Here is a 27,945-nt window from a genome sequence, read left to right as displayed (position 1 = left end):
GAGGACAATAATTTGGAATTTCTACGTTTACATTAGATCAAATTTCCATCAGGCATTCGAAAGAAAGTGTAGTCTAGTAGAAAGATGTTGAGCACTGCCCTCCACCGGCGAGGGTTGGATCGACAAGGCCAACGGCCGCACGTGTGGCGAGGTACGTCATTTGGTGACGTCACATGTTCAACGCTTGTCATCCACTTTTGGCGTATTTCGCTATATTTGCGACCCGATGTGTCTAATATTAAGGGGGAACGACAGGCTGAGGGACGAAAATATTGCTGAAATTCAGGATTTTTTTCTCCGTACTGCAATGCAGTAGACAAGAGGGGTTTGCTGCAATGAATAAAACATACATTGAAATTTTTGTTGGTATCTTTTTGTTGAAAATTATTAGTATTTTCACTGTGTAATTGGGATTTTTCCCGAGGCAGGTCTGAAAGGAGGTAGATCGACGGTTGTGGCTGTAATTCCAGTTGTGCTTATCCGAAACATGAAATGTTCATATCACCCTGATCCTTACAGACGTGATTTTAGTTCATCGCAGGGATATGAAAAAAAATAAATCTTTTTGATCAAATTATAGATATCCGAAAAAATGGCCATTTTTGGACCCCTCTTTTCTTGCTGACAAAATACTAAATATCATCATAAAAAGTAAGAGACTTTAGTTTGCTTGACGGGAGACCAAAAATCATCAAAATCGTATGAAAATTGTAGCGTGGACGACGATAACCATGCCGAAAAACATGTTTTGAGAAAAACACCTATAAAGTTTGACAAGTGTTTATCATATAAAGAAAGGGACAAAACTTGAAACTTATGGGATATAATCCATAATAACTATTGTCCCGGCTAGTGGATGACGGTTTTCTGCTAGTTTGACCTGCTAAGCCCTCTTTTTCGTCCTCAAAGCACTTTTCGTCGCTTACCGCATCGTCTCTGGCTTCTCTGTCTTCAGATAATCGGGGCGTTTCATCACCGATTTTTATTTGAAGGGCATTTGCTACGTGCGTTAGTGCAGTGTGGCCTACATTGAATAGACACAACGTTGACAATTTCGCTCGGCTTCAAACGCTCACAGAATCGTTACATTTTGGAGTTCGCACATAATATTTTGGGTAGTAATTCTTCAATGTGTATACATTCGAAATCCGTAGTAACAAAATTTCGAGTCCAGAATGAGATTTTCACTCTGCAGCGGAGTGTGCGCTGATATGAAACTTCCCGAGTTCGAGTCTCGGTCCGGCACACAGCTTTGATCTGCAGGAAGTTTCAAAATTTCGAGTCTTTTCCACCGTTACCCCGTTGTTCCCCCTTAAATTACCTGTTTCGTGGTCATCTAATTCGTTTCGGGGCTTTTTAAATGTTGATAAGAATCACCCTGTGTACCCGCATCGGAATCACGCTTCGTTGTATATACGCTGCAACAACGCTCTCAAACAGAAACATTTTCATGGCCACGTATACGATGGCTTTAGTTCGGAACATATCGTAATAATCAGAGAAGCTATTTAATATAAGGTACCACACAGAAAACGGGCTTTTCAAAGCAGCTGATAAGCAATTGAATTTCTCCTTCACTGGACGGACGAAGACAATCCTGACCCAGAATTGGAATACTACGAACATATAGCTCCTTAAAAAACATTTTTCACATAGCTATTCCTGTTGTGAAGTCCTACGCCGGCGTGATCAGGGGCGCATACTGTACGCTAATCTCTTTCCATCTGGTGCCGCCGACTTTTAAAGCTGGCGTGTGTTGCAGTTAACGACAATTTGCTTTCAGAGGGGGAGGGGCGGGCCCTTTAAAACGATAAAAAGAACTGGAGGTAAACAGCAACCTGGGAACGGTTTCTTCGCGTGACCGGGCCGCGATAAGGGGAAATGGCGGCGGTGCATTATGTCCCCGTCCCGCGGCCCGGCCTGTCCTACCCCAGCGGGCAGCACAGTGGGAAGGCTACCGGTAGAGCTGCAGTTGGCGGGCGGCCAGCCCAGTCCGCTGCAGCCGACGGAGCCACCCGTCATGGTCCGGGGTCGGCCGGGCTGTTCCCGCGCCGCGCCGCGGCGCTCTTCCAACTCGGCCGCCGAACTGCGCGCGGCTGACTTAACGTATATCGCCAGCACCAGGACACCATGATACACCGTGCCGTTTGTTTTCTCTGCTGTGGAAATGCGATACACTCTGATCTTTCGGTCCGTTAGAATTATTAAAAAGCAGTAGATTTCCGGGCTGCTCAAATGCATTACTTCCAGAATACTGTGTGGCCATATATTGTGAGTGTAAAACTCCGAGGTCATTTGTGGCCGATTTTGTACTCTGGTATTCCCATGTTATTCTCTGCTCTACTGCCTTCCTCTCCTCCCCCCCCCTCCCCCCCTCTCTCTCCAACACACACACACACACACACACACACACACACACACACACACTGTGTATTATTAGTTTCTCTCCCTCTCTCTCTAATTTCGAACAGCTTCGTTTTTTGAATGAATTTTATCCATAGTAGATGCTGTCGAACTCCGTGACTGTTCTTTTATGGGGTTGTAGAAAAATATCCGCTACCAGTCACAATAAAGGGTTATTTATTTGTCACACGACCGGTTTCGAGCTTGCGCCTCGTCTTCAGGTGTTTATACATTCATGTACATGTTTGTACTGTTGCAGATCAAATGCAAAAAAATTATTTGCTGGTGACTACACAGATACAAGTGGGACAATTGTAAGTGGTAAGGCAGCATTTGACGAAAATATATCTGTACTTACAAAAAGATGAAGCACCATTATTACAGTTATGCTGTGGTGATAGTTTTGCCACTTAGTAACACGCTTACGGTCATTTTCACGTCCATATATCAGTTTTACCAAGTATAGCTCCATATTACACTATTATGACGTGCACTCGTGAAATACACTATGTTTACAAACAAACATGTGGGATGTGGTCAAAGAACTTAGATGTAGCAGATGTAAAGATGTTGCTCACACAGAAACTAGTAGGTTCTGGTCAAAGAACTTGGCCACAGGATCTGAAAAGGTGTTGCATATATAGAAATTTAAAAAGTTATTATAGACTGCGACGTTTCTTGACACACATTATGAAACTTTTTGATTCACTTTTTTCACGGAAAACTTAGATCTAGGAAGTACAATGTTGTTATATATATATATATATATATATATGAAATTACTCAAAGCTATTACAAATTAAAAAAATGACACCTAGAACTGTTTTGCGCCACACTGTTGTCAGAGAACTTAGATCTAGGAGGTACAATAATATTACACATATGAAATTTTTGAAAGCTAAAACACATTATAGAATGCCAGTTACAGCTTGTGTTTACAATATGACTATTACAAATTATGATAATCACCCTTGGACTGTTGTATGAGTGCTACATCGAATTTCCATAGAATGTCACTTTGTTATTATATCAGAGGATAATTATTTTCTGTTTTTGAATATTTCATGAAATATGTTAAGATAACATTTGTTTGCAAGTTCCACTTGTTCGTTCAGAACAAGATCTGGTGAGTTAGAGCTGTGGATATAAATTTCTAGCTCTTCAAGCAGATTCATTTTCTTTCCTTTTTTTCACAGTGTTAGTATTTGTAGGTTTTCTGTAATGGCTGTGGCTGAGTGACCATGGTCTCTTAGGTGCATTGCAAAGGTGGATTTATCAAATTATTTAGCCGGAAGGCATTCATATTCTCACGGTATCTTATAGTGAAACTCCTTCCAGTTTTTACAGACTATTTCGTGATAGTTAACAAAATCTCTAACACAGCCACAATGTGTGGGCCGGAGAGGCCAATAAGAAAGGAATGCAGCTAACTCAATGTCTGGATAGAAGAGTTGGATAAGATATGAGTACAGCTGAATGCCGAAAAAAACATGGTTACAAATCAATATAAACAGGAGGTAAGAAAAGCAGAGGGTCATAGTATAAATGAAACCACTGAAGCAAGTAAATAAATTTTAATTTTTGGCTCTAGCATCATTGCAGATGGAGAAGGAATTAGAGAAAGCGTTGATGCAGAAGGCCGCCTGCTTAATGCAGACGTAACTTCTTCAGCAACAGAGAGCTGCTGAAAAGGGCATAGCAGCATATAGAACACTGCAGTTATGCGAGTCGAAGATCACGATAGGCAAGCTTTAGATGACCCACCATTGAAGTGGACGAGGGACTGTGGTTGCTCATAAATTTGTAGCAATAAGGAATACCAACAGCCGTACGTTTCACGAAGTATATTAATTACATTTCCAGTTTCGACAGTACGTGTCATATTCAGGGCCCTACGCAAACTGAATGGTGATATCCAACACTTGGTGCATTACGACGGGTACATGTATATTCACCGGTCCCGCGTATCTCTATTTACACAATGCGTTCCCTCTAGCTACCTAACAACAACTGCTGTTGTTAGATGGCTGAAGTGAACACTTACTGTATCAAATCTAGCAGGCCGCCGCTGAACTGCTACAATGATTTCAAATGGTTCAAATGGCTCTGAGCACTATGGGTCTTAACATCTGAGGTCATAAGTCCCCTAGAACTTAGAACTACTTAAACCTAAGTAACCTAAGGACGACACACACATCCATGCCCGAGGCAGGATTCGAACCTGCGACCGTAGTAGTCGCGCGGTTCCAGACTGAAGCGCCTAAAACCGCTCGGCCACCGCAGCCGGCTTACAATGACTTCCTTTAATCCGTCCTGATGTAGATCCCAAGCACTCGAGCAGTACTCAAGAGCAAGTGGCAATAGCGTCCTTTATGTGGTCTTCTTTCCATATGAACCACACATTCCCGAAATTCTCACCATAAAGCGAAGTCGACCATTCCCCTTCCCTACTACAATCCTTACTTGCTTGTTCTATTTCATATAGCTTTGCAACTTTCTGCCCAGATATTGAAACGATGTGATTGTGTCAAACAGGACACTATCAGTGGTGTATCCAAACATTTTGGGTTTATTTTTCCTACTCACCGGCATTGACTTAGATTTTTCTACATTTAGAGCTACTTCTTATTAATCACACCAAGTAGAAATTTTGTCTAAGTCGTCTCGTATCTTCCTACAGTCACTCAGCCTCGATACCCTAACGCACACCACAGCATCGTCAGCAAACAACCGCAGGTTGCTGCCCACCCTGTCCGCCAGATCACTTACGTATGTAGGATATACTAGCGGTCCTATCACACACCTCACTGAACCAACCTGGACGATACGCTTCTCTATGATGAACACTCGCTACCGAGACCGATATACTTGTTCTATTACTGCAGGAGTCTCCAAGTTACTAACACGTCTGGGAACACAAACCATGTGCTCGTGTCTTCGTTATTCTGGAGTGGGACACTGCGCCGAACCTTTCTGGAAACCTAGGTGTATGGAAGGTGCAGTGTCCATAGTTCACAGTGTATGATGTGAGAAAAGGACAAACAGTGCTTTCCGAAATCGGTACTAATTCGTGGACATAAACTCCTCAGTCTAAAAAAAAAAAACATGCCGTGAAGAAGGCCCAACGGTACCGACCGGCCGCCGTGTCATCTTCAGCCCGTTGACGTCACCGCACCCAGATGCGAATGGGCATGTGGACAGCACACCGCTCTCCCAGCTGTTGCCAGTTTTCGCGACCGGTGCCACTACTTCTCAGTCAAGTAGCTCCTCAATTGGCCTCACAAGGAATCGAGTGCAGCCCGCTCCTGAACAGCATTCAGCAGAGCCGGACGGTAACCCAGCTAAATGCTACCCATGCCCGACAGCCCTTAACTTCGGTGATCTAAGGGGAACCTATGTTACCAGCACAGCAAGGACATTGGCTTTCTCAGTCTCAAGGAAATTTATTATATTCCAACTCAGAATGTGTTCTTGAATTCTGCAGCAAACTGATGTTAATAATATTGGTCTGTAATTTTAAGGGTCCGTTCTTTTACGCTTCTTACATGCAGGAGTCAACTGTGTTTTTTTAAAGTCGTTTGGGACTTTGTGCTGGGCGAGAGGTTCACGACAAATGCAAGCTAAGTAAGGGACTAGTACTGTTTGTAAAGTCGAATTGGATTCCCTTCAGGACCTGTCGACTTATTTGTTTTCAATTCTTTCAACTGTTTCAGATGTTTCTGTATGCCGCCCATACGGGAATCTGTTCGATGGTCAAACGACGGTATGATTGTACGATTCTCCTGCGTGAATGATTTCTGAAACGCGAGATTTAGGACTCCGGCTTTCGTTTTGCAATCTTCAACTGCCGAACCAAACTGGTAAACGAGTGACTGGATGGAAGTCTTAGACCCGCTGAGCGATTTTACACAGGACCAGAATTTTTTCTGGTTTCGGCCAGGTATTTTGCTATGACGGTGGTAGTTGTTGGATTCTTGGCGCACAGATCTTTTAAAAGACGCACAAATCTCTACTAGCCTTTACCTGTCATCATTTACGCGTTCTATTTTGAATCGAGAGTCAAACAGGGTTTGTTTCCTCAACATTTTACAGGCTTCGTTCTTAAAACATCCTGGGTCTTTTCCTTCCTTAATACAATTACGAGGCACATAGTTTTGCAGAACACGATTTACAATCTGTTTAAACTTTGCCCATAACTCCTGTACGTCCATCCTACTAAGTGACGTCAACTTATTGTCTAAGTATGATGGTAACAAGTGCTTATATGTTGCTTGAAAGTGGAGAAACCTATTCGGACTCTGGGCGCGAAGCCTGATCCAGACGAACCGACCCAGAGTTGCACTGGTGACCACTTTCTACACATATAAATGTATACGGTGCCTTTAAGGTGAATTTCACCAACTGCGGTGTACTATTCTAGCAGCAACAATCGCTGCCCGATTTAAGCACAGTGTGATAGCTTTCCGATTAGCAGTCCACAATCACTGTCACACGAATTAGTTACAGTCAGATCGCGTTATCCATCAGTAGAATTAGAGCCAATATTCCACCCTCTTTCCAACTTTGCCAACCATACGTCAGTAAACACTTCATTTTATTAAACAGGAGCGTGAATGAAACCGACTTGTTACGTTGATCTATGTTCCATGTCATTCTTGTCTTTTAGAAATAAGTATGTTGTTATCTTGAATGTCATCTGTTGTTCAGTTAGACAACATTCCTTTGTTCACTTTTATTGATTTCATTAATCTAATTAGGGAACAGTAGGAGTAATTTGGAAGTTGAATAAATAATGTCACATGCTCAGGACGAAATACTTTTCTCATCCACGTTTAGTATCGGTGGCGTTTGATTTTACAATAGTTTGACTGGAGGGTGGTTCTGTGTCGTGGAAACATTTAGAGCAGAATGTCATTAGATTTACACCCGTACCGGCTGTAGCACCAATAATCGATAGACTTATGTATATTGCGTATACGTTGTCTGCTGAAACTGTACGCTAGTGTACATAGTCAAAATCTTTGGTTGTGTAAATATGTAATAATAATGGCAATTATTTTAGCGTTTTAAGAAATTGTACTGTAACTGTACCTCTGGTTTTATATGTAATACTCTGTTAGTGTAATAATTTTTAAAAACTCTGTATATTCCACTTCGGGGTGCACTCAGCCTCGTGATGCCAATTGAGGAACTACTCGATCGAATAGTAGCGACTCCGGTCATAGAAAACCATCAAAACGACCGGGGGAGCGGTGTGCTGACCACACGCCCCTCCTATCCGCATCCTCAATTGAGGATGACACGGCGGTCGGATGGTCCCGATGGGCCACTTGTGGCCTGAAGACGGAGTGCTGTATATTCCACAGGTCCAAAAGTAGGAAAGTTAAGTGTAAAACCTGTAGCAAAGCCCCGCCGCTACGGAAGTAGTTTGGCGGGACTGGAAAAGGTGGACCTGGTGCGCAAGGCGCTTGATTCCTGTGTGGCGAGTGGCATAGTCGAGTTCTGACTGTGTTACTGAGTGACCATCGGTGGCTTTAGTCAACTATTGTGGTTAATTTGGACGTAAAAGTCGAGGCAAGAAGAGCTTGCGAGAATGTAAAATATCCCCGGATGGAACGTAAGGTGCCCTATCGATCATGGTATTATTATTGACGTTATTTGGTTAAATTTACGAAGGCAAGAAGAGTTACATCAGAGCGTGGCCAACCTCAAGACTCCTGGTTGCTTTACTGCCAAATTTATAGCCACTGTAATTTGCCACAAGTACGGTACAACTGTTATCTAAATACGTACATCCAATAGACCAGTTACCATGCTGGCCGGAGTGGCCGAGCGGCTCTAGGCACTACAGTCTGGAACCGCGCGACCGCTACGGTCTCAGGTTCGAACCCTGTCTCGGGCATGGATGTGTGTGATGTCCTTAGGTTAGTAAGGTTGGTTGGTTGGTTGTTTCGGGGAAGGAGACCAGACGGCGAGGTCATCGGTCTCATCGGATTAGGGAAGGACGGGGAAGGAAGTCGGCCGTGACCTTTGAAAGGAACCATCCCGGCATTTGCCTGGAGCGATTTAGGGAAATCACGGAAAACCTAAATCAGGATGGCCGGACGCGGGATTGAACCGTCGTCCTCCCGAATGCGAGTCCAGTGTCTAACCACTGCGCCACCTCGCTAAGTGGTTAGTTAAGTAGTTTTACGTTCTAGGGGACTGATGACCTCAGAAGTTGAGTCCCATAGTGCTCAGAGCCATTTGAACCATTGAATAATAACTTTTTGTGGAACTTCTAAATTACGTGTGCACATCGGGTTTATCACCAGTCACATTCCTAGATAGGGTCCTTCCAAATGAATTAATTCCGAGTACCCTGATTCTATTAAACTGACAGTGTTGGCAGTTTGATTGACTTTGTGGAGTATGAAGTTCTGTTAGTTTTCCGTACAGTAGTAAATGATTTACTCATTATAATTTTTCGTCTTACAGTTCCCTAAACTGTGTTCATGAAAAAAAAAGCATTTCATTAAATGAGAAGCAGTTATTGAAATAATCAATGAGAAAAATATAAAGTGCTTATAGCTGTCTGTAAGTACTTATTTTAAATAGACATCAGTATTATTTCATCCTGAACAGGACTGTAAACTTGTAATTGTTTGTTTCTTTGCATGTGTTGTTTTAAAGTAGCTTTTCCAAGTCGTGCAGTCATTTACAAAGTCAGTTTGACTTTCAGTCCAATGAGAGACTAATTGGTAGGTCCCCTTATTAACTGCTGAACTAATTTTGCATTATTCATTATACTTAAAGTTCTTAACTTACCATTTTATCAATTTTGTGTGTTACCATTTACAATTGTTGATGGTTCTTCAAACTATACCAGTATAAAGGACCCCATTAGCTACTTAACTAATATTATAAACGGAAGTAAAGGATCCTTCTGATCAAGTGCAGCAATCACTACAATCACTTATTCTGTAACAAAACTTCTCTTACAAATAATAATTGTACTGCCCATTTGTATAGAGTAACTTCGTGTGCAAATTTCTGAAGCCCATAGTTATCAGTACTGTTGCAAATCATGATCTCTCTGTGACGAGTAATTAAAATAATAGCAATTCATGCCATTGCTAGTCAGACTTTGTTATTAGGTCCATATGCCCTTCTGCATTTGACCATTATACTGCATAGTAGTTACTGTCAATAGAAAGTGTTGTTGTGAGTCAGTGTGTACGGCAACATTTATTGGCCATTCTATGTTCTGGAGAAGAGTTAGCTGTTTTTTTTTTTTTTTTTTTTTTTTTTTTTTTTTTTTTTTTTTTGCAAGGGCAAGTTACTGTATTATATTGACAATAACTGTGTTGTAAGAGATTAGTTAGTTAGTTCTCTTAGGTGAACCTTATTTCCGCTTTGCCATAAAACTTCATATCGCATTGCCTAATTAGGCTGGCGATCGCATGTATACATAATTATAGTTTACTTTCGTATTAGTATTGCATTAATTCAAAATCCGTTTACTTTGCTGTTGTTGCTGTTTCTCGTACTTCGTGATTATGACATTATAGTACGATTTCTTGTCATTAGATACAGTCACGGTGATTCTCAACTATCACAGAATGTTAACATTATCGGCAGTTGTAAGGACCGGCAGTGTTACACCGCCCACTAAACAGGAAATGTTGTAAAGTTCGATTGCCTTTGTAATGAGTAGGTGACAGGGAAAAAGCTTTCACCAATTGCTAGTGAGAAAGAAAATGTGTGTCGGTCTTTTCCCGTTGGTGTTGGTAGGGCGAGTTACCTGTCAAATTATTAATTCTATACGGTGCCCGTGTTGACGTGCTTGTCACTACTGCTGTTTTTGTCGAAAAAGGGACACAAAGTCTGTAAAAGAGTCCGTGAACGTAATTGCTCTCGACAATGTAACAATCCGTCTCTACCCACCCGGATAACCTCACGCGCTAGCATGTCGTTCCCGGCATTCGGGGAGGCACGCCAGCGTCGGACCCAATTCGCCTGGCGTACAAACGGCGGGAGCCTGGATGTGGTTTTTAGGCGAGATAACGGGTATCGATTTCCTCCTCATATGGTAGATCTCAATTTTACTTTTTGTATGTAACATTTTGTCCCGCCATTTTGTCTGACAGTTTATGCAATAAAAAGTGGTCAAGGCAGAATATAATTCGTCTATTTTATAAGGTGTTAATGTCCGTGCCTGAACAAAAAAATAAAAATAAAATAAAATAAAGCAAACGAAGACTCAGTTGCATGAAGTAGAGTTTTTCGGCATAATCGCTAGCGTCTAAGACACTGACATATGTATTTTCTCTGTGATACCGAAGGCCTTTGGCCAACAATATCGTTATAGAACAGACGGACTGGAAGCAACCACGTGCGAAGTAAATCCATCGACCGATTAACGATTTTGTATTATTCTCCCAGGGGTGTGCTCCATGCTTAAAAGGCAGGCCGTTGTGGCTGAGCGGTTCTAGGCGCTCCAGGCCGGAACCGCGCTGCTGCTACGGTCGCAGGTTCGAATCCTGCCTCGGGCATGGATGTGTATCATGTCCTTAGGTTAGGTCTCAGTAGTTCTCAGTCTAGGAGAGTGTTTTTACAGATGGACTACAGCTATAGAAAGATTGGGTGTGTTTATTTTGGGCAATAACTATTACTTTTCTTAAAAAATACCTTATGTGAATACTGGTGTATCACCCAGTGTGGTTTTCCGTATCGTGTACTGTGCAGAGGATTGAATAAATTTGTCTTATACATAAACGTCTGAGTCAAATGGTTCAAATGGCTCTGAGCACTATGGGACTTTACATCTGAGGTCATCAGTCCCCTAGACTTAGAACTACTTAAACGTAACTAACCTAAGGACAGCACATACGTCCATGCCCGAGGCAGTATTCGAACCTGCGACCGTAGCAGCAGCGCGGTTCCGAACTGAAGCGCCTAGAACCGTTCGGCCACGACGGCCGGCTAAATATCTGAGTCCTGGGGTACTTTTCACGTAGGGTGGCCCACCAAAAGTAGTACATTTTCATTTGGTTTAGAGTATATTTATGTTAGTATAACTTATAGGTGCCAACGGCTTTGCCGCAGTGGTAACACGTTGAGAGGCACCCACTTGCCTTTCTCATACTGTGGCATCAAGCAGTCAGGCCTGCAAGATGAGTGGTTTGCCAAGCGAGTGGAATCTTCCTTAATTTATCGAGCAACATGAATTCTCGTATCTTACTATTTAGTTACAAATTATCCACCTGTATGAATAATACGCAACGGAAACACGCATCTGACTATCAGTGATTTATAGAACTCTGACTGTACACTACGCACTGGCAATACCACATTTACCTTTTGTCTTTGATTTAACGGCTTTTATATAAATTCGGGACATTACGATAACATACAATTTAATGAAAAAGGCCACCAATCTCTTTCTTTTCACTATTTGATTTATTCCTAAACACACAAATTCTACAACCTACAACAGAATCACATGAGAAATTCCGCCCAGTGGGCATGGCTTTACGTTAGTGAATCTCTATACTATGGTCTCGTAATCTATTTACCGCAACAGTGCACTCCCTGGATCGGATGGTGGATCTTTTATTATACCTCACACTTCGCCTCTCACAATAATCCTCACGAAACTTTCCTCCAGATCGAGCGATACAGAAGGAACAGGCATACCCACAAATCTTTCGAAACTACCTTGCTACTCCCATGCAAAACACACATACCCAAATTACAAGACATACACAACACAACAATATGAAATATTACACAAAGAACGGTTACAACTTCATCACTTTCCGCTTTCCCACTTCAATCAATATTTATCCCAGTTTCACACGACACTGCCCCACTTTGTAATTCTACTTTCCTACTGTGAACTCTGGAGATAAACGCACGTCTTCCTGTGCAATGCAAGCCAAGTGGCGTTGCTGGAAAAACGGCCGACTCACCTTGATTCTCTCTCAGAGTTTAAATTCAGCGTCACACGGAATGATATTTCTTAAATACTTCAACTTATGATACACACGCTATTTCTTAAATATTTCAGCTTATTGTACACACGCTATTAATTCTTAAATATTTCAGCTTATTGTACACACGCTATTAATTCTTAAATATTTCAGCTTAAGCTCACGGAAGTATCTCAACTTATAACTACACGTGGGCTCTTTGTGACCGTTGGTTTACTACAATCCCCTTAAAATTACCTGCCTCACTTTGTAATTTTCCCCACAAAAGGTCCTGTGAAAGAGAAATTATTAATTCTAACTACTCTTAAATATTCCACATCCATACCATGCCTCCACTCTTTCATTCCGGAGCACAACAAAAAAACAGGTCTTTACAGCAGAAGGTTCAGCGGCAGAGTGCCGAAACATGGCCGTATTCTGATTCTCTCGCACCTCTCTCGAAGTGGGAGAAGCACCTTGCTACCTTATTGGTCAGCCACATTTCAGACGCTCAAAGCTCTGGTAACTTCCATCTCTTTGGTCTCACCAAAGGTAGCCAAAGGATCGACTCAAAGATGATCATATATTCCGATTCACTATCTGTGGTTAGCAGACGACCATACATTCATTCCTTTCACAGATCTCACCAAACTGGATGTAGGGATTTATTTTGAGGGAGTGCACATGTGATCAATTAAATAAATAAATTGTCATTCTTTCCCACACTGGTATCCGGCTTCGCTGTATTAATTGAAATTGAGTTACTTTTACACAAAAAATGTGTTGTTCTGACAAGAATTTCGTACCTATTTTCAGTGTTGGGCGGTACTGTACCCTTTCACCACCGGCTACCCATGCAGAAAAAAATGGCACGGTACTATCCTTGCAATGCGAGGGTAGTTCCGAACATTTTTTTAAGAAAACTGTATTAGAACAAACGTAGCAAATCATCAAAGTAACCAGGAGGAGACCTTAGCCCCTGGTGACCTCAAATTGACGACCAAATGTTGTTACTTTACCAAATTGGCAGTTGTTGCATTATTGTACTCTCCACAATCCGGAGTAACGTACACATACTAATTTACAACAATCTACATGACAAATAAAACATCACATCATAGAAATGAAAAAATAATCTTGAGATAAAATTTTGCTTTAGTTACTGGGATCTTCGTTATTTTTATGAGTAATCCAAATTTCAATAATTCTAAAACAAATAAAAAATACTTTCTCTGTTGTCACACATATAGACGACAAGAACTTGCATTTCGACTAGCCTTCGTTACACTTTAATGTGAAATGTCACCACTGTGATAATAAAAATAAGTGGCTTCAGTCAAAACACCAACAAGATTATTACTATGGACGACATCAAAATACATCAGTTAATTCCGATATTTGTTGTGCAATGCAAACTCTTGTCCCCTGTGACAATCTTACTGATCAATGCTACATGAACGGCTACGTTAGTATTACGCCACTGGCTTATAATTAGAGCATCATTGTACGAAATATTCTAATAAACATGCTACGTGAACTTGATAACCCAGAACAGACAAAAAACAAACACTAACTATTCTAAACACAAATGTTGATGAAATACAATTACACTTGCTGTCCCTTCAAGAATGAAACACACAAAAAAAACATTTACACAATCACAAATACATTATTCCCTATCTTGCGAGTCACACATTTCATTCTGTGATTTTCTTGTGGTCAAAAAGTTGCTGATAGTTTTCCTAGAACCACTGTCTCGGTGTCAAAGCTCTCCCATGGTTACCCGGACGAAAGTCTTTGAGTCACTCAAATCGGCATTTTGAACACGCACTGGACAGTAAACTGTATCTCACATTAAACACAAATGTCATAGTCACTGTCAGAGTACCATCCACACGAATCTGTTCGTCCAAAAAAATGGCCCTACAACTACTATTACCCACGGTTCTGTCCTTTCAGTTCATGGTGTAATTAAAAGTCGTAAGTTTCAACAAACAGCACTTATTCCCGCACCAGTTCAAGAAATGTCTCGTACTACAGACGCAAATGTCAATGTCCCACTCTAGTTTCTTGCCTTCATACAATAATTGTTCACCAAACGACAACTGTCCTCTAAGTATACCAAGTGTCCCACGTGCAATTCACAAAGCACACTTAACAAGTCACTGCCAAAAGTTTATGGATCCCACCATTCAGTGGTCAAGACAAAACAAAACGATCGTCCTGTCTGCTAAAGACAAAATCTTTTCCACCACTCACAACGTGGAAACACCAGTCCTTCACTTTCCACATTATGTAAAGTCGCAGTCATCCTGTTTCACGGCTCCACAGTCCAGTACTAGTTATTAGCTGCTGGTAAAAAAAATGCTCGCCGGGCTCTGCCGCGCCTCGTCCATTCTGCAGTAGCGCCGCTGCGCGCGCCGTTGAGGAGAAGAAACCACCCGCTGTTGCCTCCGCGGGATACCTTCCCCAGTCGTAAGGGTGGCGGAACTCATGAATGGCCAGTGGTACGTGCGTGTCGCCCCAGGCCGTTGACCTGCTGTAGCGGGCGCGTGGAGTGTACCCCGTCCGACAGTGGAGTGGGGAGTGCTGCGGCTCTGTCGCCTGTCGCCATGGCACCGTCAGCTCGGCCCGCTAGCGGTATGGGCGTTACGACACCCAATCAGTTAGCCTTCCGTGCATCTCGCAACATTACAGACAAAAGGAAATTCTTACATTAAAATTATACACCCTAGTTTTCTACACATACAACATCAACATTTATCTCTTTTCTATAGACAGCCCATACTCGTGCTATTCATTGTACCTGTCGTCCCTCATACAAAACATGAAAGTGTAAAAAAAAAACAAAAGGAATAATAAACAATCTATACAGCTCATAATTACAATATCAAATAGTAGGCTACTCTAACATCCTATCACAGTGAAAGTATTAGAAACTTTATCCTAAAACTACAATATACAATGAACTTTTGTGCTTGTGACACACTGAAATTAATACCCCTTGAAAGTGTTCTAACAAAAAAATAAGAAATAATCTACACAGCTCACAATTACCTACCACTGGTTATTAAATATTAAACTACTTTAACATCCTAACACAACAAACATTTTAGAAACTGTTGACTCTAAATCTACAACATACAATGCACCTTTGTGCTTGTGACAGATTGAAATTAATACCACTTGAAAGTGTTCTAACAAAAAAAATAAGAAATAATCTATACAGCTCACAATTACCTACCACAGGTTATTAAACTACTTTAACATCCTAACACAATAAACATTTTAGAAACTGTTGACTCTAAATCTACAACATACAATGCACCTTTGTGCTTGTGACAGACTGAAATTAGTATCTCTTTATACATTTTACATTTTATTATATATAACAACATTTCTAGGACATGTATGAACCATCCACATGATGTCTAATCCTGACCTGCCATCGAGGTTCATCCAAATCAAACAATACACAATAATGTTTTAGTTACAGATCGGTAGGATCCCCTTTACAGGAGTGTGCACATTGATCACACTACTCTACGACTCTCACTCACCAGACATCACATTTTCCCTCTCATTCAATCCATTAATACACTAACAGAATAGGTCTAGAAGTCGGCTAACCTTAACACCACCACACTCACGACAACATACCATACCTTAGCTCCCTTATACTCAACCACATAACACATGAAGCTGTTTCAGAGATAGCATTCCAGTCTCCGAATTCGTCCTTTCACTCTGGCACCTCTCTCCATCGGCTTACCTCCGCATTCGCTTTTACCCATTAATCATTCTGCTAAACACCAACTTAGAATTGCGACATTTCATCTAAGAACAAAAAATACACAAATTAATCAACCTGCAAAATAACTGTACACATTCTTGGTACCGTTTTGATTGGTTATACTGGTACCAGGCTTCAACAACAACAACAATAAATATTATTTTTTGCCAAATCGCAAATGTTATGCTAAGAATTAGATCTTACACTTATATTACATCTTACGTCAGTGTTCCACAACGTTCACCATCTGGATCTCATACTCCCTTTATGTCCTTTCACATTGTGCAGTTGTCCTCATCTCTTCATTCGTATTTCGGCTCTCCGTCCGTCCATTACTCCATCATTTCCTGGTCTTCCTTCGCCATTCGCATCAATCTCTATTGCAGCACACACAGGTCTCTCTGTAACATACATCTAAGACATCTCCACATTATTCAATTCTACTCACCTTTATTTACCACTGTTTCATCACGTCGAATCTCTATTTATTAATCACACTGCTTCACGTCGCTTCTTCCCTTACCTATCACCTTTATCCACTACTATTTATCACGTCGCTTCTCTATCTACCATCTTTATTCCCTCATAAATCATCACGTCGTTTCTGATTGATCCTTATTCATACGACAAAAAATACGTACATACACCACTCTGTCGACTCCTGTTCATGACTCATTTGACCAGTCTATTCCGTCATACTTCCTGACATCCCGCCTGAAAATTCTTATGTTCGATTTGACCCTGCACAACGTTACACACCACAAATAAATACACTGACTATCTACCATAAATTGCCTACTTTAGATCTATCCTTAACTTTTCCATAATTTGATGTTTGAAATGTGATGAAGCCCACGCGATTGTTTTTCCCTTGATCGTCTCAATCAGTACAGCATTTTCATGGACAATCCGCCTCGCTCTGAGTGGTCCACTATACACAGTAAAGAATTTGCTAGTTAGGAATCTAAGTTTACATGAAAATTAAATGTGTGCAGAGAATATACAAGCTGGGAGAGATGGGCAACCCAAGTGTTAGTAACTTTGGTGCTAGTGGCCTCTTTCCCTAACACCAGACTCCGAACATCCATACGCAGCACCTCACAACTGTCGCTATAACAATGACATACTACCCATCAGATGGCAGCTAATCTAAAAACTTCGATCACAATGTTGACTTTTTTACATTACGTGTTAAGTACCTGCAATAGTCAAATCGCACTAATTAAACTGGACTTATTGGCATTATTACATAACATTTCAGCAACTGGTTTCTTTGAGGAAACAATCGTTTTACTTTACTGTTCGAAATAAAAAATTTGCAAATTTTGCTCTGAGAGACCAGCCTAACAGATTCCATTACTGGTGTTTTACTCTCTGATCAGAAGTATGGTATTTGCATTCCTACATATCAGTAGAGTATGTCTGCTACATAGACAATTTTCAGTGCCAGCTGCATGTGTTTTAAGGCAAGATGCTAAGGGCTGATATGTTGGATTTGTTTCTCCTATCCATCAATCTATTACGACAAGAAAGAAATACCAGGATTCCATGCTCTCCTGTCATTCTGATAGTTTCTGCCGTTCCTATCCTCGACTCTGTCTGACCTATGAGTCGTGTCTCCGTTCACGATATTGCTCTCATTACCCAATTCTTGTAACAAGTGCTGAAATGACGCAGAATCGTCTAAGCCTCTGCCTGCTATCACTATATCTCTGCGCAATTTCACTGGCAACTTCGCTCTACAGATCCTAATGAGCTCCCCAGGTTCGTATGTCACATCCAAATACCTATTTCGTCTCAGGATTTCCTGATAGCACGACACTGGATCTCTTATACCACCTTCGTTACCATTTCGCATCATCAATATGCTTTGCGTAACCTGGTCCTGCTTACTTTGCGACCAGAATTCATTTAAATAGCTACTACAGTCTTTAATAACTTCCTGAATTTTCGCTCTAGCCTCGTCCCTCAAATGGTTATACACAAACTTCGTTTTGAGGAGCAGTCCCCACGATGAAGGTAATGAATCTTGAAATTGAGACAGCCTTGGACTATACCCAGTTGAGTCTACCACCTGTTTTATCCGACACAACCGTTCTTCTGACTCTGTGAATTCGTCTTGCTCTTTCTGCCTATTTTCGCTTTTCGAGTTTATCTCAATCTCCCTCTCCACTCTACCTGGTGATGTGTCACCTTCGCTGCTGCACGCTAATTGCAACTGTGCTAGTTCTTCACTATGTTTCCTACTTATTACTAATTCCGCCTCTTTAAGCTGTAATAGCGATTGTATCTCCCCCTGGTTGGCATAAACTTCTCGCTGCGTACTGTCAGAGCCTGTCTCGCCTCTTATACTAATCTTTTCTACCTCTGCACTAATCGTATTCATTCTGACCACAACTTCTTTGATCCGCTCATCCGGCAACACGTCCCTACGTTCTGTAATATCGCTCTCTATTGCCCTTATTCGTACCTCCAAATTATTGGCTTTTTCTTTCACAGCATCCTGTACTTGCTTCGACGCACCCAGATTCTCCTCCCCCTCATCTAACCGATTATTAACTGCGGGCAGACGCTCATCGATAACTGCGTGTAGCTTCCTCATTGCCTCTTTATTTCCCTTATCAATTGCCTCCAATCTTTCCTTATTTGCTTCCAATCTCTCCTTAGTCTCCCTATCTCTCTCCTTAGCCTCCCTATCTCTCTCCTTATTCTCCCTATCTCTCTCCTTATTCTCCCTATCTCTCTCCTTATTATCTCTACTGATTGCTTCTAATCTTTCGTTAGTTGCTTCAAATCTTTCCTTAGTCTCCCTATTCATCGCTTTATTATCTCTACTCATCGCTTCTAATCTTTCGTTAGTCTCCCTACTCATCGCTTGTAAAAACTGCAGTATCACATCGTTATTTCCTACTTTCGACGCGCTCACCTCGTTCGCCTGAGAAACGGTAGCTTCGCTAAGGGTAGCTTCACTTTCACTGAATACCTGACCTAGTCCCGAGCCCGCGTCGTCGGGAAAAGCCCGCGTTTGTGGACAAAGCCCGCCGCATAAAGGTTCCCCTTGCAGCGGTCCACTGAACAATACAGCCCCTTCAGAGCGTTTATCTTTCTCGCTCATTAACCCATGGTCAACAGCTACTTCCTGCTGCACTGCTACGTCCACCCCAGAATCGCTATTCTCCATGGTGGCTACACTTTTCGACTGCGACCTAGTTACTACGGACATTACGCAAAAAAAATTATGAAACGATCTTCCAGCCTTGTGCGATATAGCAATTAATTACATAAAATAAAATAAAAGATCCTCACCAATCCAGAAAGAATTTGCAAACAGAAAAAATTTTACTTCTTAACGCTATCACAATACATTCCATAAAAAAAATCTTAACAGCAAACCCTAACAACAAAATATCCTAACAAAAACGATCCTGGCAAAGGAATCCTGGCAACAAATTAAATATCCTGGTAACAAAATTATCGTGGCAAAAAACGGAATCCTGGCAACAAATTAAATATCCTGGTAACAAAATTATCATGGCAAAAAAACGGAATCCTGGCAACAAATTAAATATCCTGGTAACAAAATTATCGTGGCAAAAAAAACGGGATCCTGGCAGGGTCGAAATTATGAGAGGCACCCACTTGCCTTTCTCATACTGTGGCATCAAGCAGTCAGGCCTGCAAGATGAGTGGTTTGCCAAGCGAGTGGAATCTTCCTTAATTTATCGAGCAACATGAATTCTCGTATCTTACTATTTAGTTACAAATTATCCACCTGTATGAATAATACGCAACGGAAACACGCATCTGACTATCAGTGATTTATAGAACTATGACTGTACACTACGCACTGGCAATACCACATTTACCTTTTGTCTTTGATTTAACGGCTTTTATATAAATTCGGGACATTACGATAACATACAATTTAATGAAAAAGGCCACCAATCTCTTTCTTTTCACTATTTGATTTATTCCTAAACACACAAATTCTACAACCTACAACAGAATCACATGAGAAATTCCGCCCAGTGGGCATGGCTTTACGTTAGTGAATCTCTATACTATGGTCTCGTAATCTATTTACCGCAACAGTGCACTCCCTGGATCGGATGGTGGATCTTTTATTATACCTCACACTTCGCCTCTCACAATAATCCTCACGAAACTTTCCTCCAGATCGAGCGATACAGAAGGAACAGGCATACCCACAAATCTTTCGAAACTACCTTGCTACTCCCATGCAAAACACACATACCCAAATTACAAGACATACACAACACAACAATATGAAATATTACACAAAGAACGGTTACAACTTCATCACTTTCCGCTTTCCCACTTCAATCAATATTTATCCCAGTTTCACACGACACTGCCCCACTTTGTAATTCTACTTTCCTACTGTGAACTCTGGAGATAAACGCACGTCTTCCTGTGCAATGCAAGCCAAGTGGCGTTGCTGGAAAAACGGCCGACTCACCTTGATTCTCTCTCAGAGTTTAAATTCAGCGTCACACGGAATGATATTTCTTAAATACTTCAACTTATGATACACACGCTATTTCTTAAATATTTCAGCTTATTGTACACACGCTATTAATTCTTAAATATTTCAGCTTATTGTACACACGCTATTAATTCTTAAATATTTCAGCTTAAGCTCACGGAAGTATCTCAACTTATAACTACACGTGGGCTCTTTGTGACCGTTGGTTTACTACAATCCCCTTAAAATTACCTGCCTCACTTTGTAATTTTCCCCACAAAAGGTCCTGTGAAAGAGAAATTATTAATTCTAACTACTCTTAAATATTCCACATCCATACCATGCCTCCACTCTTTCATTCCGGAGCACAACAAAAAAACAGGTCTTTACAGCAGAAGGTTCAGCGGCAGAGTGCCGAAACATGGCCGTATTCTGATTCTCTCGCACCTCTCTCGAAGTGGGAGAAGCACCTTGCTACCTTATTGGTCAGCCACATTTCAGACGCTCAAAGCTCTGGTAACTTCCATCTCTTTGGTCTCACCAAAGGTAGCCAAAGGATCGACTCAAAGATGATCATATATTCCGATTCACTATCTGTGGTTAGCAGACGACCATACATTCATTCCTTTCACAGATCTCACCAAACTGGATGTAGGGATTTATTTTGAGGGAGTGCACATGTGATCAATTAAATAAATAAATTGTCATTCTTTCCCACACTGGTATCCGGCTTCGCTGTATTAATTGAAATTGAGTTACTTTTACACAAAAAAATGTGTTGTTCTGACAAGAATTTCGTACCTATTTTCAGTGTTGGGCGGTACTGTACCCTTTCAACGTCACCGAAGTGAAGCGATGTCGGGGTTGGCTAGTATCTGGATGGGTGATCGCCCAGCCTCGCGAGCGCTGCTGACAAGGGAGGAGGGGGGTGGGGGTGCACTCAGCCCTTGTGAGGCAAACTGAGGAGTTACTTGACTGAGAAGCAGCGGCTCCGGCCTCGTAAACTCATAGCGGCTGGGAGAGCGGTGCCCTGACCACATGATCCTCCATATCCGCATCGTGTAACGCCTCTAGGCAGAGGGCGACACGGCGGTCGGCCAGTACCGTTCGGTCTTCCGAGGCCTGTTTGGAAGGACTTTAGTTTTAGTTATAACGTGTAAGTCTTCTAAGAACATTTTCATTAATGAAAAACCATAAACAAGTTTATTTCTTAATAAGTGCATCACACAGTTATCTCCATCATTGCCAATGCCTTGATGAAGACGTTCGCGGAAATTCCTTCTTAGCTTCGCAATCATTTCTTCAGGAATGGCCTCTATCCCGCCCTGGATATTCGGATTGCAGCTTTCAACTTATCAGCAGCGTCTGACGTGAAGAGAGCTCGTTCTGGAAGAAGAAAAAAAGAGGCTGGAAGATCAGGTGATTTCGCGAGCCATGAAATATCACCGAATCGCGAGAGTAAATGGTGTGTAAAGTGGCTTCTCAGTGCAATCACTGAAACACGGGCCATAGAGGCTGTAGCCACATCTTGCTCAAATTAATTCGGGTTTACAGCGCAATGTCCCTTCAGCTGTGGACTGAAGAAGTTGTTAATCATGGATACATACGTCTCGGACGTGGTACTTACTGGCCACCTGTTGTTGCCTTGAAAGTTATGGCCCACCGATTCCCATGGACCGTCGAAAACTACATTTGACGGTGATATTTGGACTCTCTGAGCCTTTTGGTTTGAGCTGTTGGTTTATGTCCAAAGAATATTGTTAGTTCTGTTTATTGAGAAACCTCATCACATGACACGTCATGAATGCGTCGTACTGGTCAGTTCTGTCCAGTAATGTTATGTAAAAATTGTGCCAACTCACTTTATCTCCCTGGCGTAACTGTTAAGCCGCTTGCGGCTTATAAGGATACAACTTTAAATCCAGTTTAGCAATGCTCTGCAAAGACGTGAGAGGGCTCTGCAATGTTCTGTAACGGCGATGGACAGATCGGTGTGGGCTGTGCTGCAGAGATGCACAACAAGCGAGGTGGCGCTGTGGTCAGCACACTGGACTCACATTCGGGAGGACGACGGTTCAAATCCAATCTTATCAGTTTGTTAGCGACTCCTGCCTCTTGCATTGTCTTCCATAGTTGATGCTTTTTGATACTATCATAAGCTTGTTTGAAGTCAATGAATAGCTGGTGGACATCGATATTGTCCTCATAACATTTTTCAAGGATCTGTCTGATAGTGAAAATCTGGTATGTAGTGGATCTATTAGTTCTGAAACCACACTGGTAGTCTTATAGATACTCTTCTACGCATGTTCTTAAACGCCCACCCATGATTTTTCCTAATTCTTTATATATTATACAGAACAGTGCAATTCCTATATAATTCCTGCCGTCAGCTTTGTCATGTTTCTTACGTATAGGGCAGAATATTGCTGTACTCCACTGTTTCGGCATATTTTCTTTCCGTTTTGGCGTATTTCCACTGTAATATAATGCAAAACCCCTTACTAGTTTTTCTCCTCAATATTTTATCGTTTCCGCTGTAATAGTGTCTCCTCCCAGAGTTTTATTGTTTTCAAGAGTCTTGGCATTAACTTTAACTTCTTCCAGTGTGGTTCTGCTACTGACCCCTGATGCTCTTCATCTCTGTTTACTTCCTGCTCCCCATCTTCTGCCATACAGGCATCAACCCCACCTTCGTTTTCCGATTCTGCATTCAGCAGTTCACTAAAATAGTTCACCCATCTGTCTAAAATCTGATCTTTTCTTCCAATCAGATTTACCTCCTTATCTTTACAGAAGACTGCTCTGGGTTGGAATCCTTCATACAGTATTTCCTTGTTTCTTGAGCAGTATTTCTCTCTTCTAACTCATCAATCCACCGTTTTTCAAATTCTCTCTTTTTCCTCCTACATTCCTTACCTTCTCTTTTCCTGGTATTCTTCTACAGCACCTCTAGTTCTCCTCTGCAGCATTGCCTCATTTCTTTCTTATATCTTCCTCCTACAGTCTTCATCAAACCAGCTCTAGGTTTTCGATTAATTCTTTCTGCCCAGTACACTTTCAGGTGTCTCATGTACTATTCCTTTAACCGTTTCCCATCTTTCTTCAATATCCTCTCCTTGGGCTTCATTTAGTTTCTTTGTCAAGATAGTTTTACACTGTTGTACTGTATTTTCATCATATTTTAAGTTGGTATCATCAATCCTTGGAGTGATAGATTTCTTATTTGTCTATAATTGGCTATCCTCTGTCTGTATCGGACTCTTACCAAATAATGATCACTACCTCAATCTGCACCACAACAGCTATCCACCTCTAATATATCTGAAGCATGTCGTTTATCTATGAGTATGTGACCAATCTGATTTTTTGTGACCCGGTATCTGGGGAGCTCCATGTAACTTTCCTTATATCCTTCCTTTGCATCCACGTGCTTTTAATAACCATTTTATTCCTCATGGCTAAATCAAACTGATAAGATTGGTTCAAATGACTTTGAGAAGAACAGTATGCAAATTAAAGATCGAGGGCACTTTATCAAAGACATTTGAAGTTAACCAAGGACTGCGGCAGGGTGATGTGCTCTCCACTAATCTGTTTAATGTCGCTTAGGAGATTGTAATGCGAAAGACTCAAAGCAACAACCCTGGGGGAACACTGTTTAATAAAGTGACACAGGAGCTAGCATATGCGGATGATATTGATTTGTTGTCCAGGAGGGAACAAGACCTGGAAGAAAAGCTTGAAAAAGTAGAAAGATATGGTGCGGAGACGGGGCTGACCATTAATCAATCAAAGACCAAGTATATGTTAACATCTAGGAAAAGATACAGGAAGGAGACAGAAACATGTGTTTGAATGGAAAAAAATATGAACGGTGTGAGAGCTTTAAATATCTTGGGTCACTGGTAACTGAGAATAATGATATGAGAGAAGAAATACGTGCAAGGATTGCAGGTGATAACAGGAGCTACTCTGCAGTGGTTAAAGTGTTTAGAGCAACGAGCCTTAGTAGGAATCTGAAGCTGACTGTGTATCGTACAGTAGTTAGACCTGTGGTGATATATAGTTAGGAGACCTGGACTATGACACAAAACGATGAGGAGTTGTTGCTGAGATGGGAAACGAAGATACTTAGGAAAATCTACGGTTGGAATGAAAGGACTTTTTGGAAAATCATAAATAATGAGCAGATCAGAGAGTTGTACAACAAACCAGATGTTGAGACTGACATAAAGAGTAATAGACTAGGTTGGTTGGGACACGCAGAAAGAATGGTGGAGAACAGCACAGTCCAGAAAGTTTTCAAAGGAAAACGCGGTGGACGTCGTATAAGGGGCAGACCAAGGACCAGATGGCTTGTAAACGTGGAAGAGGACTTGAGAAGGATGGGAGTGAGAAGATGGAGAGCAAAGGCAGCCCGTAGAGAAGAGTGGGTGGAGGTTGTCCGGGAGGCCAAGGCCCTACAAGGGCTGTATCGCCTAAGTAGTAGACGGTTCAAATCCGCGTCCGACCATCCTGATTTAGGTTTTCCGCAATTTCCTTAAATCGTTGAAGGCAAATACCGGTCTGGTTTCTTTGAAAGGACGCTGGCCGTTTCCTTCCCCATTTGAAAGACTTTGAGCCTGTGCCTGTTCTCTGATGACCCCATTGTGGACGGGACGTAAAACCCTTCCTCCCTTCAGAGGTACGAGATTCGTCGGATATTTTCCAGCGTCCGAGCCGTCACAACAGGTGCCTTGTACTTCACGTTGGTTACAGAAACAGTCTCACGCCATAGTTTTACCTATCGGGATATTATCATTCTGTCTGGGAACACAGAAACAGTCAACTCTTGCAAAGCATAGTAAGCGTCGGACAGCCCCAACGCTCTGCGAACTACAAGAATTCCTCCACTGCCTTAGCATACACACACTGGTTAGCGACCTATACTGGACTAAATGGAATACTGTATAGGTCGGATTAGATGCGGTAAATGGCGCGAGCACATCTACATCTCAATGGGATCAAACCGTAGATTTCCCCCCACCCACTGTATGTGACAACTGCAGCGTTTCGCGTGTGAAATCAGGGATATAGATGAGCATAGTTCAGTGGTCGCCCGATGTCGAAGTTGTTCAAGGAATCGACACACTATATGAGTCGATTTAAGAATCATACACTCTAAGACAAAAAGAACGTCGCACGACGAAGGAATTGCCCAAATGGGACGGAAATCAGCATATCTGATGTACTCGTACAAACAAACATGTGACTACAGTTTCAGGAAAACTGGATGATTTATTCAAGAGGAAGAGACTCACAAATTGAGCAAGTCAATAACACTTTGGTCCACTTCTGTCCCCTATGCAAGCAATTACTCGGCTTGGCACTGACTGACAAACTTGTTGCATATCCTCCTGAGGGATACTGCGCCACGTTCTGTCCAGTTGGCGTGGCAAATCGTCAAAATCCCAAGCTTGTTAGAGGGCTCTGCCCTTGATGCTCCAAACGTTCTCAATTTGGAGAGAAATTAGGGGAATATGCAGGCCAACATAGAGTTTGGCAGGCATGAAGACAAGCAGTAGGATCTTTCCCCATGAGCAGCCGGGCATTTTATTGCTGAAATGTTGAAACCTTCCCGTCTCCTCTATATCTCCATTGTTATGCAACCTTCCCTTCTACAATAACCTATGAAACCATCCCTTAGCATTTCTATCTCTTGCTTAATAATAACAAGTGAAATCTTCCCTTTGAAATTAATTATCTTTCTCAATCTTCGCATACAAATTTAATTGCTGCTTATTAAAATTGATTTTCTGATTATTTCGACGAAACATAGAATGTGTCGTCGTCGTGGCCCTCAGTCGTTACCTGCAATAACCCAAACCTGTTCCTTACCTTTACTGTTACTGGATCACCATGTGACTGCTACATCGAACTGCCACATGAATATACTTACTCTGTTTTACTATACTTTATTAGCTGCTGGTGGGCTGTCATAATAAGTGGCTGTATTTATTACCAAAGCTTACGTTATTCTTTAATAGCAAAGCTGACGTCATCCTTTAATTAATTTGACTGACGCTACGTAATTCATAGTTAAACTTTTTCTTGACAACAATAAAATTTTGCAAAGTTTTATGTTGATGGCTTTTGGGATGGATTATAATCAGTAATGCAATATTGCTGGAAAAAATTAATTATATTCTGAACGAAACGATTTTACAAACTATCAAATGGGACTTACTTTTTACAATAATCTTACAGATAGCATTGCGCAAACATACCTTCAGTAGTCTTGAGTTTCTCAAAAAAATAATTCAATAACATTAGTTCCTCTTACGATTATAGTTAGCTGATGTCTCTGTACATCCGCTTATAATTTCTTGTATATCATAGCTGGTGGCTGGCAGGCACACTGCTTCTCTCAACCTCTCGCTTCAGACCTGCTACCGACTCGCTTCACTTCTCGCTTACTACTGACTTCCTACGAACACTAAAGTGCGGTCTCTCCTGCCAACAATGCTTTCTGGTGCAGACAATCCCTACTACCATTACAAAATGTATCAATGCGCGGTCTTTCCCGCTCTTTTCTTGAAATGTATCCATAAGCTGTCTCTTCCGCCCTTTTTAAAATTAAATCAATGTGCGGTCTCTCTTGCCAACAATACTTTGGTGCAGACATTCCCTGCTACCTCAATTATTTCCAACATGACAAATATTAATTATTCCCACTTAATCCAATTAATAAAATATAAACATCCTTCATAAATTGACAATAGAAATATACACGTCTTACAATGTAAGCCCAGGACGGCTTGCTAAAAATGGCAACAAAACGGGACACAGAATATCGTCGACGTACTGCCGTGCTGTAACTATGCCGCGGATGACAATCAAAGTGGTCCTGTTATGAAAGGAAGTGGCATCCCAGACAACCATTCCCGATTGTCGGGAACGTTCTGCAGATGAGATTGACATCGTCCTCAAGTTCCTCAGTGCAGTGCTAAGCTACAGTTGTTTCAGGTTTGGGGATCGAACATACATTCAGACGCATGGTCTGGCCTTGGGCTTCCCGAAGTAAATAAAACGGTTCAAATGGTTCTGAGCACTAACTAACTAACCTAAGGACATCACACACATCCATGCCCGAGGCAGGATTCGACCTGCGATCGTAGCGGTCGTACGGTTCCAGATTGAAGCTCCTAGAACCGCTCGACCACAGCAGCCGGCCCCCGAAGTCATATTGTGTTGCTAATATATTTATGACTAAATTTGAAAGTTATATGGGTGCTCTGCTTCCCACCTATGCTAGAAAAATTGTACTA

This window comes from Schistocerca piceifrons, chromosome 1, assembly GCF_021461385.2.
Source record: "Schistocerca piceifrons isolate TAMUIC-IGC-003096 chromosome 1, iqSchPice1.1, whole genome shotgun sequence".
Classification (NCBI taxonomy): Eukaryota; Metazoa; Arthropoda; class Insecta; order Orthoptera; family Acrididae; genus Schistocerca; species Schistocerca piceifrons.
The sequence above is the reverse complement of the archived record's forward strand: the minus strand, read 5'-3'. Positions refer to the sequence as shown.